The sequence below is a fragment of the Liolophura sinensis genome, chromosome 12, assembly GCF_032854445.1.
Source record: "Liolophura sinensis isolate JHLJ2023 chromosome 12, CUHK_Ljap_v2, whole genome shotgun sequence".
Taxonomy (NCBI): Eukaryota; Metazoa; Mollusca; class Polyplacophora; order Chitonida; family Chitonidae; genus Liolophura; species Liolophura sinensis.
In genome coordinates this window covers 8,803,139-8,818,239 of record NC_088306.1, presented here as the reverse complement: position 1 = coordinate 8,818,239, position 15,101 = coordinate 8,803,139, and the positions used below count along the sequence as shown (strand labels likewise).

Sequence of the window (15,101 nt, the reverse complement as noted above, 5' to 3'; positions counted from 1 at the left end):
ATACTGAAATACACAGGGTCATGCAGACTATCAATGCTAGCACAACCAGATGTGTGCGACATTCTACATGTATGTTTATCTCGAGTAGTCGCGCGCCAGCGATAATCCCCTCAACTCTAAGCTCTCACTTTTCAACTCACTTAAGGTCAGAGGGCATATGTACTTAGTCCATCACGCGATTGTATCAGGTCAAAGGGCGTCACATGCAAATATGACCATGGTTTACCTGTCAACTAAATTACGTAATAGTTCAAGCACACGTTGTAGACAGCTACGACTCATCGGAAAACTAATTACTAAATTACATTTGCATTAAAATTGCATATCTACCATGGCGATTTGCAACATGTTCTAAACTCAACCTACACTATAACGGGATTAACTTCAAACCTGGACAGATCAATTTAGCTTTACGTCCGACATAGAGTGAAACAAAAAACCATGTGATGTAAAGTTGTCAGAACCCCGCCAAACATTTCCTTATAATACTGATCTAGAACGCTATTTTCACATTTATGGTGAAGGTCGGGAACTTCCCTAGTCATTTATCTCCACTGTACGCTATGAGTAGACCGGTACCAAGACTAGGCCTGCATCATTTTCCCGATCTACAGGTGTTAAACTAGGTTCGTGTTGTATACACAGTACACGTATTCCTCATTTCTGTGTAGGCTGATGAAGGAAGTGTCTGAATCCGACAAACACTGTTTATATCCCAATGATTCTAGTCCAATATAAAGGGCAGTGAGCGAGATGTGGAACAGATAAGCGTGCCGCCTTCTAGGGGCTGACAACCTGTCGACGGGAGGTTGTTTAAAGTGTTTACGAGTGTGAATAGTGAGTTGGAAGAGATTTTCAAACATTACATTTGCTTTGCAGATAGTTACAAATGGTGTCACGGGTAGGAGAGGTGAGCTGTCAATTATCTGACACTTCTTACTACTCAAAAACCTTTTCTCGAAAGGCTTGGTTTTAACGAACTGTTCCCTGTCTGCCTACCCACTCACATTTACTGCCTTCAAAAACAGTATAATTGCTCTGTATGTCTCTCTCCCTCTCTCTGACCAGCTATACCTATAATGTAATGGATAGGGTGTGTAAAGCTCTGTGCCTATCGTGGATTGTGAGCCCGGTTATTGCCCGGGGTGCAAGACTGACACCATTGTTGTGATTGACGCTTTACCAATGGCGATTGTGTCAGTGGGCGGGTTTAAGAGCTTTCAGCTTTTTAAGACGATTAGAGAGATGACAAAAACGTGAGATGAACCCTCTTGATAGAAGCGTTTTTAAATGAAGACATCCACTTAGCAAGTATCCCCAGCTAGCATGTCATGAACAAGACAACTTGACTCTCTGCGCTGTAAGTGAGATCACGTAAGGCATTTTTGTTGTGAAGATAGTTAGTGGCTTAATACCATTCATGAGGTTTAGACAGTTGGGGTGTAGATTAGTGATAGGAAGGGTTACGGTGGGGTGTTTGGTGTAGAAAAGATGGCTTTTCATACTTGAAGTCTAACGCCGTAGATAACTGTAATATTGAAGTTTTAAAATCCCTCCAAAGACGGCGTTAAACACAAACCACCAAAGAACTAAAAAAGTATATAAAGTACGAAATTAGAACTGAATCATGCAAAGAGAAGCAGTCAACACTGTTCAGTGATGTTAGAAAAGGGCAACCTATGTTCAAGGCGAATGAGTGAAATCAATATTCAAATCCTGTACCATGCTAGTATCTAAGTTGTCCATAGCAAACTATATATATCAGTAGTGCTTTGATTGCAATTGTTCCTATATCTAATTCAACACGATGAATTCCCATGCAGCCCCAAGTCACTATTCGAACTTGTCAACACTTCAACCAACCACTACTCCCCCCCCACCCGCGCCCTGCCCCAGTCGACAGGTTGACGGCCCGTAGAACGCTGCACCCAAACCTGCTTCACATCTTGCTCATTTCCCTTTACATTGGATTAGAATCATTCCAGACAGCGGCATTCAGAATGGATGTAATCGAGAGGGCGAAAGTCGGTTATAAACAACAAAGTTTGTCCTATTTACACATTTCCTTTATCAGAATGCGACCTTTGCCAAACACAAATAAGAAACACGTGTGCATTGTCTTCAACACGAACCAAGTTAAACACCACCTGTTGACTGAGAACTAAGATACAAACATCCAGGCCTGTGGCACCGGCTAGTATATAAGTACATAAATAGTCGTTAAGAAAATATGTATCTTTTTGCGCTTTGATTGCAATTGTTCATATATACAACGTGGCGATCTAGTTCCACACAATTAATAGACATCCCTAGCCCCATGCATGCTGATTCTCGCGATATTCCCCATACAGAATATTTCATCGTATGCATGTACACAAGTGTAGTCAGTAGTAGGTTTAATTAAAGACGTACAGCACAGAGAGTAAAACTAGAGCAGCAACGACAGTGTGATAGCCGGAAAATGGTCACACGTAACTCGTGCAATACGGCCTCTTGTCAGTCTACCTTTGTCAGGGTTTTATTCTAACTGTTCATGTAAATGCGTGAATAGTAGCAATTTACACCTCCCCTCAAGCACCATGGCTTAAGTAAAGAAATGCATTGATGTCAGTTGCAATTTATTAGACGTCACTGGTCAAGAAATATTCTAAGTGCTGTGTTGTCATCACAATTAACATACGATTACATTAAAGGAGAAGAAAACTTAAAAACGTGACACTATAGGATGAAAAGAGCACATTTTTTTCTATCTGATGGTGCCTGCTGCGTAATTTTGCGATTTTTCCTCGCCATACACGTAAAGCCTGAAAACGGCAAAACTGGCATAAATCGCTGAGTCCATGGCGTCCTCCATCTTTAACACCTTGTAATTTATGCTGGGGGTATGTTGCCTCTCAGCCAATGAGAGTCGTTAACACTGCCGGCTTGTTCGTGTAAACTCGGAACCTACGTCCAACATTCCAATTTCCCGATCGTCCAGCGGAAAACAAACTGTACTGTTTGCTACCTTCTGGGAAAGGAGTTCTACCGGAAATGTACGAACTGCACTTCGGCGGTTTCCGACGGCAATTCTCCTCCTAACACAGAAGACTTCAGGACTAGTTCTTAGGCAAAATGGAATCGCCCACAGCGGATTTTGGCGCTGACTTTATTTATAATTTATCAGCTTGAGGTACATATTAGAATTTTTTATGGCATGCGCCTGCGAGGAAATGCACTCTTTTCAATGGTATTTGATTGATATTTAAATTTTCTTCTCCTTTAAAACAATGCAAAGGGATGCTTAGCCCACAGCAAAATCCTGGTTTATGTGGTGGCCTCTGTGGCTCGGTTGGTTAGCACGCTAGCGTAGCGCGATGACCCCAGAATGCGGTCGGTGTGAGCTCAAGTCCAGTTCAGCCCGTACGTGGGGAGATCTTCCAGCAACCTGCGGATGGTCGTGGATTTCCCCCGGTCTCTGTCCGGTTTTCTCTCACCATAACACCGATGAAATAAATAAATAAAATAAATCCTAGTCTATGAAGATGTGCCAGAACAATTGCATGAACAGCAAATTCTGTCAAATATACAAGTATATGTTGTGATATTACAGTGGCCTTTGTCTGATGAGCCCTGTTATACAAAGTACAGTAGAGTACAAGTTTAATCAATTATACAAATAACAGTACAGTTGTAGTCTTTGTTTCAGTTTGCCTGAATAGGGCGCTGTTACACAAACTGACAAAGTTCGAACAAATATACAAGTAGTACAGTAGTAACAGAATCCTGCTGCACCACCAATAAGTGTGTCAAGTATACAGGTACCAGTAAAGTAGTAGACACTCTTTTACAGTTTTACAGCTCTGTTACAGGGAAGCAGCCAGTCTCACTGATGCCTTTACAGTTCACTGGTACACATGCCACGCACCCAGTGACTTCAATCATTGCAACGGCGTTATATGTCAACTTTTGCAGGAAAAAAAATTATTTCGCCGCTGGCATCTTTGACGCACGCGATAAGTAAACATCGCACATCACTGAGTTCTTGCGTGTAACACACAGCTCATAACTGAAAAAATGCCTTCAGCTTAATATTCAGTCAACAGCTCCTGACACAGATAATTAAAAATGCGTGTTCCATTCTCTGGACCAGTCGATTAAATTAGGACACCCTAGCAACCCTAATGTATGTAACTATAACGGTGCTGCTACACCGGAGCTGGGCACAGTTCCACACAGATATCATACATGTACGATAACTGCACTTTTAGGATAATAGTATGGAAATAGTGACGTACAAAGTATCGAACGATAAATGTACGATAAAAAATGTCGTGCGCCGCTTGGTGAAACTTGGCTCGGGTGTGTCTGGTGCAGGGCTATAATCGCCCGTGCTGTTGTCACTGGGCTATTCTTGATGCTGTTACGAGGGGGGCTATTGTTAGTGCCGTTCCAACAAAGTTATAGCTAATTATGTTTTAGTACTTTGTTTCTGTTGCAACCGGACATTTGCCTTCGTATTGCTACATACCAAAATGCTTCGACAACCTACAAAATGCAGTTAGAACATACGTAACAATGACTGTCTATAGCATATTTAACTCCCCATAATTCAAAGATTGGAATAGCCCCCAGTCCCCCCCCCCCCCCACCATTATATAGTGAACTGTCTCAGCTTAAATGAATTTGCCTCAGGTAGGATTTTTGATCTGTTGAACACATACCGAGGAGAACCTTTCACCAGAGATATGTTGATTTTTTTTCATCCGCTTATAGCTTTGTTCGTTATAACCGCCTTTCAAATCCACAGAATCCTGGAGTGGATAAGACACAAAATCGCCGCCAGCAGTACGTGCAGGCATGCCACCAGAAACAGACAGGTATCTACTGGAGACAGATACTGCTGAGGTAGCACAACATTTTTTGTACTCTGCAGAATCTCCTACAACTATTTACAACATAGCGATATTCAACTGCATTGTGCATTATGTTTACGACTGCGACAGTGCACAGTACGTATGCTACCTACCATAGATATGTCAAATATTTACACGTACATTACTACAGAGAAAAATTCTAACGTATCTTTGTGCTTTATCCAGTATGCTAATGGCATAACGCATGCGGACTTGCAGGCTTATATAGTGTGCAATCTATAGTGCTATGCCTTGTGCTGCAAGCCGGCGTAAAATAACTACTTGATAATAATACAGCTACAATCCATTATTGTCCTTTTGGTTTACTAGAAATAATTCGGATAACAAGGAAAACAATGTTATTTAAATGCCTAATATCGAGGATAATGGCATTGGACGTCAAACGTCCTATTGGTTAATGACACGTGATTACCAAGGATTTCTCCTGTCACATAGGATCACACAAGAGATCGTGGTCGACCGTTTCTTGCCACCAAATGAAGGCCCCGAAATCAATGAAATCAGTGGAATCGTGGAAATTTCATGTCAGATGTAAGGATTAGGTCAGCCATTGTGTACGCCTGCACCAAAGAGGTTGGACAAACCAAGTAACGATTACATAACCGTGCTATAAGCCAAATATCTAGTAACACAGATCAGTGTTAACATTCGGCGGTCGTGAAACAGATAACGGGGTCGAGGGTAAAACATGAAGTACACATGGTTTGGGAGTACCGTAATCTTGTAAATCTAGCCGAAACCTCTGTTAAGACAGAAATCAATGATTGATTGATTGAGTGAGTGAGTGATTGAGGTTTAACGTCGTACTTAACAATTTTTCAGTCACATGACGACGAAGGAATCCGTAGTCAGTGATTGATGTCAAGTAGGTCGCGCAATACACCTACATGTGACAATAGAAGGTTTGGGCATTGTCCACGGCACATATTGTACAGATAACAGTTTATTCTGGCACTTATGGGACAGTAGGCTGGGAACGTGTGGTTTGCTACTATTTAAGCATTTGCAGGTATAGTTGGAGTGAAACCATGACTGGGGTAGATTGACGGGCAGCCATGTGTAACGAGTTGCGTGTGACCATTCGCCGGCTATCACACTGTCGAGGCTGCAGACGTTAGCAGAATGAGCAGAGCTACGTCCAAAAAAAATATGAAGTGATGTTAACTGCTGATCTTACTAATCATAAAGCTATGTATATGTATAATGCAATTTTTGAAGTTAAAAAAAAAAACTACCTGTAACCAATGTAGTAGCATTTTCCAGACTTGGAGACACGGAAAGGTGGGGGGGGGGGGGGGTCTGTGAGGTATTGACAATATCTAATATGCGAGATCTGCGTGAGATCTGATTGATTAAACCATTAAGGGTATTGCTCAGACAGAGTTCGAATCTGTGTTACAACCAATCCGTTGTGGTCATTTGAGGTGAGGTGAGTGGGAGGGGTTTGGTATACAGTGCCTTACGTTTGACAGTTCCCTAGTTCACGTATTCAGCCAAGTTAAAATAAACTGAACTGAAAGGTAATTGTAAGGCATAGCAGAAACACGGTGCCTCAGACGCCTTCGTTAAATTAACATACTTTTAAATATTATCAGTTAGAGTCGGATTCCCCATTATGTCAACCTGACAATTCCACTTCCACTACTTGCAGTCCTCGCACACATTTACATCGAAAGAACATTTGACTATGTGCGCTATATCCAGGACACCAGGACGCCACCTTTCCAGTGGACCACAAGAGGGATCGATAGTTTAATTTAGCCTGGACGGTGATTTGCGTTTCCGCGTGGCTAGTGAACTGAACATATTGCAGAGTTCGACCAGGCGTTAAGGTCCGATCAGCCGAAACAAGTAGATGTCAAGGACATGCTGTCAATATTCACAATCGATTTCTACCTCCTGACCACCCACCGCACACACCCTTAACCATAGACATCTCCCACCCCCCACCCCACCTCACCTCAATCGGTTAACGGTAATCGCGGCCTTCTGTTTCCGTTTCGCTGACCACCCGGGTTCAGCTATGATCAATATTCGATTGTAAGTGATGACAAGCTGTGATTATCACCTCTGACAACACCTGGAGGTAATATCGTCATAACACGTGCAGTACTGTCACTACCATATATCTCTGTTAAGGAGAGGCCAGATACAGTCAAACTGGCTAAGCTTTCGCCCCAAACGCTAATATACTAACTATGCGTTCGTCCACTTAATTTATACACATTAAGACCAAACCATGGGCAGATGTAAAATATCCAAAACAGGTGTCCAGTGTAACGATTTACTGTCTAACATCCACACATATTTACTTGTAGGGCTAGCCAATATGTCACAATTCATTATTCTTACCTGTTACATCACTTTTTTTTATATTAACCTTGAAGTCAGTTGTTTAGAGCAAATGACGATATTCAGTCAAAATGAAGTTTGTTTTCATTCTTATGACATGTTGCAAAGAAAACCAGACAGTCACATGGTTTGTATTAGTCAGATTCGGTAACAAGATGCCAGAGCGAGGCAAAAATGTACTATTACCATCAAGCTGCGCTTGGTACACACAGCCTTGGTGGGGTCATTCAGTACACGTACGTAGACTAGGTCGCAGCAGCACAGATGGATGCGTAGAGATATCGGCCCATAAACACACATCGGACTTCATATGCGTTACTCATGACTTCATAGCTGATGGTGAAACCTGATGTCTGAGATAACGCCTATTCGGGAGTGTCAGGCATTTGCCGTTTCAACACGCGAATCATTGGTTATAAAGAATAGACACAAGCGCAGCTTATAAAGGATCTGTAATGTGTGTAAAATAACTCATTACTGCGTTGTTAAGATGAAAATGGTTAAGGAATACTTATCAGATCCTTCCCCCTTGCAGTTACTCATTAAACCTTTCATTTTAGGGTAAATTTTTTTTGTATTTTTTTATGCTACTTAAGCGACTTAGGCTACATGCGAACCAATGAACTGCCATTCAAAGGTTAAAGTGACATATACATATACCAGTGTGGAGGCATGCCTTTCAATTGATCAATTGATTTATTTAATAAATAAATAAATAAATAAATAAATAAATAAAAACAAAAACACGGGTACACGACAGAAGATAGTTCCCGGCGAGGACTGCGACATCGCCGATGGCGACATGCCATTCACAAGACTTATTTCAATAATTATTTGGATAATAATATTTAATTAATGTAGGTAATTCATACATATCAAAGGTAGTCATTACAACTTCGAACGCAAGTTACGGCACATCTGTCTGAAATGCCACTATATTAAAACTAAAAGTAATTACTCTGGGAATAACAGCTGAACAATTCCCTTTGGCGGTACGCGAGAACCAGTCTTTGTTTTCAGTCAGTCATTTCGTGTCATCACATGAATTGCTCCATATAAAGTATATCTTGTTTAGATGGCGGTAGCTACACAATGAGAAGCGCGTTATGTAACAGTTGTGGGTAATATGACCTAGTTAAGGACTGGCGCTGCCACTATCTCCAACTGTCTCAGTCCTCCAAGTGTTGATATGTGACTAGTCGTCTACAGCTATAGAGACATAAAAATATTTAACCTAGATCTATATCATTGTAAAACGAATTCTCCACATCACCGTAATCGAACGGGTGAAAAGACATTCACAAGCATATGCCCAAATACCAGGGTCGGTAATAAAACGTGTGATGCATGAAGGAATTAATTTATTCAAAGCCGATCATTTCACCCACTACCTTATTTTCTTGTCCTTTACAGCATTAACAAACACAGAGCTTTGGAAACCTAATGTTTACATTCGTATGACTGATAAGAAGGCGTGTTTCAACGGTACTACATGTGACATTTTCCAACTATCACACAGTCGTCAATGCTTTTACTCTATAATGTAGTCTTTTATTTCGCAATTTCAAACATTAAACTAGAAATGAATTGGGCCAAAAAACATTATCTACATGTAATCTGTGCGTCGAGAAAGACATTCGTATACCAGCCGCCAACCAGCTAGGACGTTTCAGGTCAATAATCGCAAGGCCAATTCCCAAAACGACGCTTAACACAAACCACCGAAGAAATAAGAAAGTACATATAAGGTATGAAAATAGGACGGAATCATGTACAGAGAAACGGTCAACAGTTTTCATTGATGTTGGAAAGACGAAATGTATGTTCAAGGCGAATGAGTAAAATCAGTATTGAAATCGTTTACCATGCTGGAATATCAGTTATTGATAGCAAAATATGTAACTCAGATGGGCTTTGACTGAAAGTGTTGATATATTCAACGCAGCGATATAATTCAATACGATGAATACAGGGCAAGCAGCTCCCAGTCACAGGTTCAGCGGAATTAGACACAATCATGTCTGACTGTGCATGTACCAAAATATAGCTGATGCATACAGTAACTATGTATCCATGTTTCACACAGGTGCAGCAAAACACCAATTACCAACATATGGTACAGAAATACCTTACACATACAAGGTCAGTCGACAAAGCCAATATAGATCAGGGTCTGGCATCATCGGTGTACGTGTCAGCATAAAGCTGGTAATTAATATCAACTGGATTGTGCCCACGTGGTAGAGCTTTCAAGTTTATGGCCTTGCAGCTGTTTAATTATACATCCCTGTACGGGTTTTAAATAACAAGACTGTTTGTATCCGGATTTGATTTGGAAATGTCTATCCTGGCTGCCACAGACTCTAATACAGGCCTATTACGACATAATTAAGATGCACAAGCATAGAGAGGAAGAACAGATAACTGCCAAAAAGTCACGCGTAACCGGTGGAATATGGTCCTCTTGTCGATATACCTCGGTTAGGGTTTTATTCCAACTGTTCTTGAAAATGCTTAACGCCTCCCCTAGCACCATGTCTTCCGAAGAATTAGGTAACAAAAATGCAGTTATGATGATTACAATTTGTTAAACGTCACTGCTCTAGGATCACTCAAACCGCTGCTGTGACATCACATTTAACCTACAATAACATTAGCGCAACTGAATATTTTGACTTGACGCAGCTTGTCTAAAGCAGTGACAAGTAAACTGGATGTGGGATACTATGCCCCAGTATATGAATAACGGGTCTCACCAATGCGGCCAATGTTGAGTTCACGCCCAGCTTATGCTGGTCTCCTCTCGGGACGTACGCGGGAAGACTTTCCAGTAACCTACGGATGGACGAGAGTTCCCCCATCTCCCAACTAACACCCATCAACACCCCCCCCCCCACCCCCGCACCTCTGTCCGGTTTCCTTCCGTCATAATGCTGACCGCCGTCGTATAAGTGATATATTTTTGAATACCGCGTTAAACACCAATCAAATAAATAAGTAAAATAACGAATACACATATGCATGCAGTTCTGGGCTTTCAAACCAATAAAAAGACAGGCAACAAAACCATGTTACAATCTGAGCATTTTGAGGCTGATTGGTAACTCGAACATGGAAATTACTAATTAAATTGATAATAATGTGTTATTCATTATACATGACGTTTTGATGCCGATAACAGGAAGCCATATTACCACGTGGAAACGATGTTTACATCAGCATCGAAACATCGTGTGCAATAAATAAGAAGTTTTTCATCCGTTAATAAGTAACTGTCTTGTTCCTTGCATTTATCAATGTATCTACTCAAAACTATTCGCATGTGACATTCAGTGCAATTTCTTACTTGTGGCCAGTGGCGTAACTTGGATTTTATGGCAGCATATAAATACAACATCGTTACCATGGGTACATTTAAAAAACGCTAAGTGAGCTTCGATTGCGTGCATAAACAGGCCCAGATATATCAGCTGGCATATAAAAGACGTTCTTCTGTTAACTGGGTCATCGGCCCGTATCGTTGCCCCACTAACCTGATTATTAACGTATTTACATTAATCATTGAGTGGCGATAGATTGTATTGTTTACTTTTTTGGTATATGACTTGAATAGAACCAACAGTTGATAACCTCAAATTATCACCGGTGACAGTGGTACCGCGGCCATCACCCGGCTGTAACAACGTGTTCTATCCCCATGACAACATCATCACAAATGACTAGTCACATCTGTGATAAACCAGGATTCTGCTGGTGCACTAAGCATCCCTGAGACCTGGTCAAGTTTTCATGTTATTGTGTTTTAATAAACTGGGATGAAAATGAGCATCCCCTTTGCATTGTTCTCATGTCACTGTGATGAGAACACGGCATTGACTAAATCTAGACCAACGAAGTCTGATATAAAGCTATTAACAGCACTGCACCGGATTGCCACTAGTGGTCGACTGTTTAAGCACTTTAAGTGGACAGAACAAAACCCTAACTGAGGTAAACTGCCTGAGACAGGGTTTCATCGCTTATGTGTGACCATTTCCAACTATCACTCTGTCATCCCTGCCCTGGTTTTACCAGCTATACTAGTATATATAGCTTTAATATTACCCTTGGTAAGTGAAAATCCAATTTCATACATGTAGCTCTAGGCAACACAAGTTGTAAACATACCGATAAAATGGAACGGTCACGAATTGAAGGGTCAGCAGCAAATGGTTCTCACAATCTGCTAAATTGCTCATCAAACCTGCCGGAGCTGGTATTACGTCATCGTCCTTGGCTCGCGGTGAGACGCGATGCGTGCTGTCGTGTTAAGCTAGTGCGTCGTATTGATAGGGCAGCCATGCTTCAGTGAAGCACCATGCCTGGGCGAAGCACCATGGGGCGGATATACTTCCCAACAGCAGCACACATAATACGACCCCACGGATGGTTCCATTTACAACATGTCCTATCAACAAAGTCGATCTATTGGCTTCTTTGTATACAAGTACGTATATCCATTTAGAACTGCGTCGTATTTTATAAACCATTCTCAATGCTCTAGAAAACCAGTCATACATGTACAAAGGAATACGATCGTGAGACTCTCATGGTTTTGAGGAATGGGGAGCCAGAATTATATCTCTTGTATAGGCGACGCGGCATCAGGCCGCCTGCCTCGTTCACTGGGAATGGCAAGATCGATCTGACATACCCACGGTAAATTTAGCCCGTCGGAGACGGCGTATTAGCTGGCCATTGATGGGTAGCGACGAGGCGGAAGTCGTCAAAGACAACAAAGCACTCAACCGTCCAATCTCGAATTATCACGTAAATTTTACATCACCACCAGTATGGCGAACACTTCATTTTGAAGGGTCATGCCGTCACCCAGGTATTGCTCATACACATTGCACACAGTTATACTGCTCCATTTGCTTAAATACAAAGTATATAATCACTGGCTGCGTCTTTGTGATGTCCTTTGTGAAAGCATCACATTACCATGACATGGGCTTAATTATTTTCTTAACTGATAGAAGCCTTGGCCTTTGCATATTCGACTCTACGAAAATTTGCAAACCATGTAAAATACGGCTCATTCATAAATTCTCTCAGACACACACACACACATAGAGTATGATAGAATTGTTAGCACACCACTGTGTACTACGCAGATCAATTCTAACACTGTACGGCTAATATGAACAAAAAAAATGTCGGCTTTACAGCAGATCGGGCCACTCCCTTTCCCGAAGGGTTTCACCGAATTTCTGTCCGACCCCGGGTAACTTTCCAACCGGCACGGCAAGCATGTGGAACGAAGCCAAAGGTGTTTACGTCGAACTATAGATAGCTGGCCTAGATACTGCTGTGCTTACTTTTAAATATTACCATATACCTAGCGTATGATATACAGTAGTTTCAGTGATGTTACACGTGTGGCCTTGTAAATGGCTAGAAATACAGGGAATGTTTTGTACTTACGGTTGTATTACGGCCTTCGGGATGCTGGTGGACTGTAGCCTGCCTGCGTAAGACTCCCCTAGATACAGATCTTCAGCTGGTGGTCTAACAAAGGGTTTAGCACCATTACTTAGACGCCTGGCTGTTTACAACAGAACGGGCTTCTGTGGTGGTACAGTCTCTCAAAATCAAGGGGTTGAACACGTGTCCTGTCCTGCCGTAGTTCTGACCCCTAACCCCTCTCCATTCCCTGTAATGTTTTGACTGAGCAGCCGATCTTGCACTAGTCCTCCACTGATGTAAGAAGGATCAGCTGATTGTGAACCAACAAACGTAAACACACGCTTTAACTCGCTGCGGCTGGGCTAAAAATAGATCGCTCGACCAATCGAATGACTCAGAAAGCGGTCACATGACTGCGCGTGTGCGCTACATTGTGCAGTCACGTGTGTAATCAAAGACCACTGTTTTCTCAGCTTTGAAATTTGTGTTCATATTCTGTGATCACATCAGGAATTTCAAAACAGGACGTCAAACCCTTCAGCACATGTTATGCTCAGTCACAACCCAACATTCTGTACTGAATTGTTTGAAAAAATACACAGCCCTAGGTATACATGGTTTGATTTCACCTGTAAACGCATTTGACATTTGGATGGGTTTGTTCGGGCTATAAACTCAAATGTCATGGTTTCACAAAACCAAACAGCATAAAAAAAGAAATTTTAACCAACCAACCAACAAAAGTATAAAGATTAATGGCTGTAGTAAAATGTCACACTTGACACTTTAATTAATGTGTTCTTTTTCTTCAAATCAATTGTCATATAATATCTAGATCAACCATAAATATGAGTTTCAATACATGCATTAAATTGTTTGCGTTTCCTCACGTGTTTTTGCAATTGTTCGTTCACAAAAAGTTCATTTGCACCATGATGGAATTTACGATTTCAGCATTCGTTTACCAAACGCTGGCTTCACGTTTTGAAAGGTCTCTATAATTCTATTAATATTTCTGTTAATGGTATTGTGTGTCAAATATGATTACAACACGACATTTTGAGTAATTCTAAACCAGTGACGTCGAACGAATTGCAGTTAACATCACTGCATTTTTTAATTTGCTACTACTTATGTATTTACATGAACAGTTGGAATAAAACCCTAACTGAGGTCAATTGACAGGTAAATTGACAACAGGTCGTATTTGACCAGTTACGCGTGACCATTTGCTAACTACATCACACTGCTCTGTTGTTTCTCCCTATGCTGTTCGTCTTAATTATATTCTAATCTGTCCTACTTTCTTACTGTGCTTTTTTAGCTGTTTGATGGTTTGCGTTAATCGTTGTTTTGGATGTTGGTTTTCGACCTTTGACCCGAAAAATCTATTTTAGTTGAGGAAAGGTATACAAATGTCTCTACACCTAGATTCGTACATATAATTATCAAGTTACCAGATAATCAGTCCTGACAAAATACGTGACGTATAATAAATTATGGGGGAAAACTGGTTGCCAGATCTGTACTACTGAAAGAAATTCTGATTGGGCGATGCTTGGGTTGTTTTTTGTTATACAATCAATATCATCTGAATACTGTATTACTTAAACTTTCGGAAGAGGAAAACTCCCCGTAAATGTCCAGGAATCTACGCTACTTTATCAGAAACGTTGATATTTTTCCAGCTTTCTTTTTGTTAGTCCCCATGAGGGTTGACCTGTGCATACACATACCCGCAACATAGTCATATAATTATGCATAGCTATACAGACTTTTTTTTATTATTTTATATAAAATTTTAAATTATTACACAACATGATACACGTCAACATCGAATTATGATTATCCGTAATATCTGTAAATGAGGGCATTTGTTTTAATAGCTTGATTCTACTCTGTTGACCCTTGAGTGTGACTTATCAGGCCAGTGTGCTTTGTGAGGTCATGCGTAGATTTGTAGGACTGAAATTATTGAAAGAACTGCAGATATAGAAGAGAAGGGCTGAAAATGGGTTTCCAAGCCAAAGAGACAGTGTAGTATCTTGTCTCCTTTCCAATGACAACAGGATTTGTTGTACGAATTCATTTAATGTAACAGAAGAAGCCTTACGTTCAGTCGAGATGATTGTTGTAAGCACGTGGTAGGGTGATGAATGATGGAAATGATAAACCTGCTGTTACAGAGGATTGCGGTAAAGGAAATAAAACCTGTAATAGTTCGTCTGATTTGCTGATAAGCCTTAAAGGTAAAAAAATCTAAAAATCGAAGTACGCCTCTCTAAATAGACCGCTTAAAACTATGCATAAATATATCATTTTTTTTTTTTTTAGATTTTTATGAAGAGAGTGAAAGGCGTTCAAATATTTGAATTATATGGTAGG

At 40.9% G+C, this 15,101-nt stretch overlaps 1 protein-coding gene across 1 annotated transcript in view; it reads right to left on the bottom strand.

Annotated features, from left to right (window-relative positions):
* Nucleotides 1–12,972, bottom strand: part of LOC135479278 (uncharacterized) — a 28,419-nt gene extending 15,447 nt beyond the window's left edge. Inside the window, exon 1 of the mRNA XM_064759097.1 lies at nucleotides 12,735–12,972. The gene's annotated coding sequence lies outside the window, so the exon portion shown is untranslated. The remainder of the gene's footprint in view (nucleotides 1–12,734) is intronic.
* Between the last annotated feature and the right edge of the window lie 2,129 nt (nucleotides 12,973–15,101).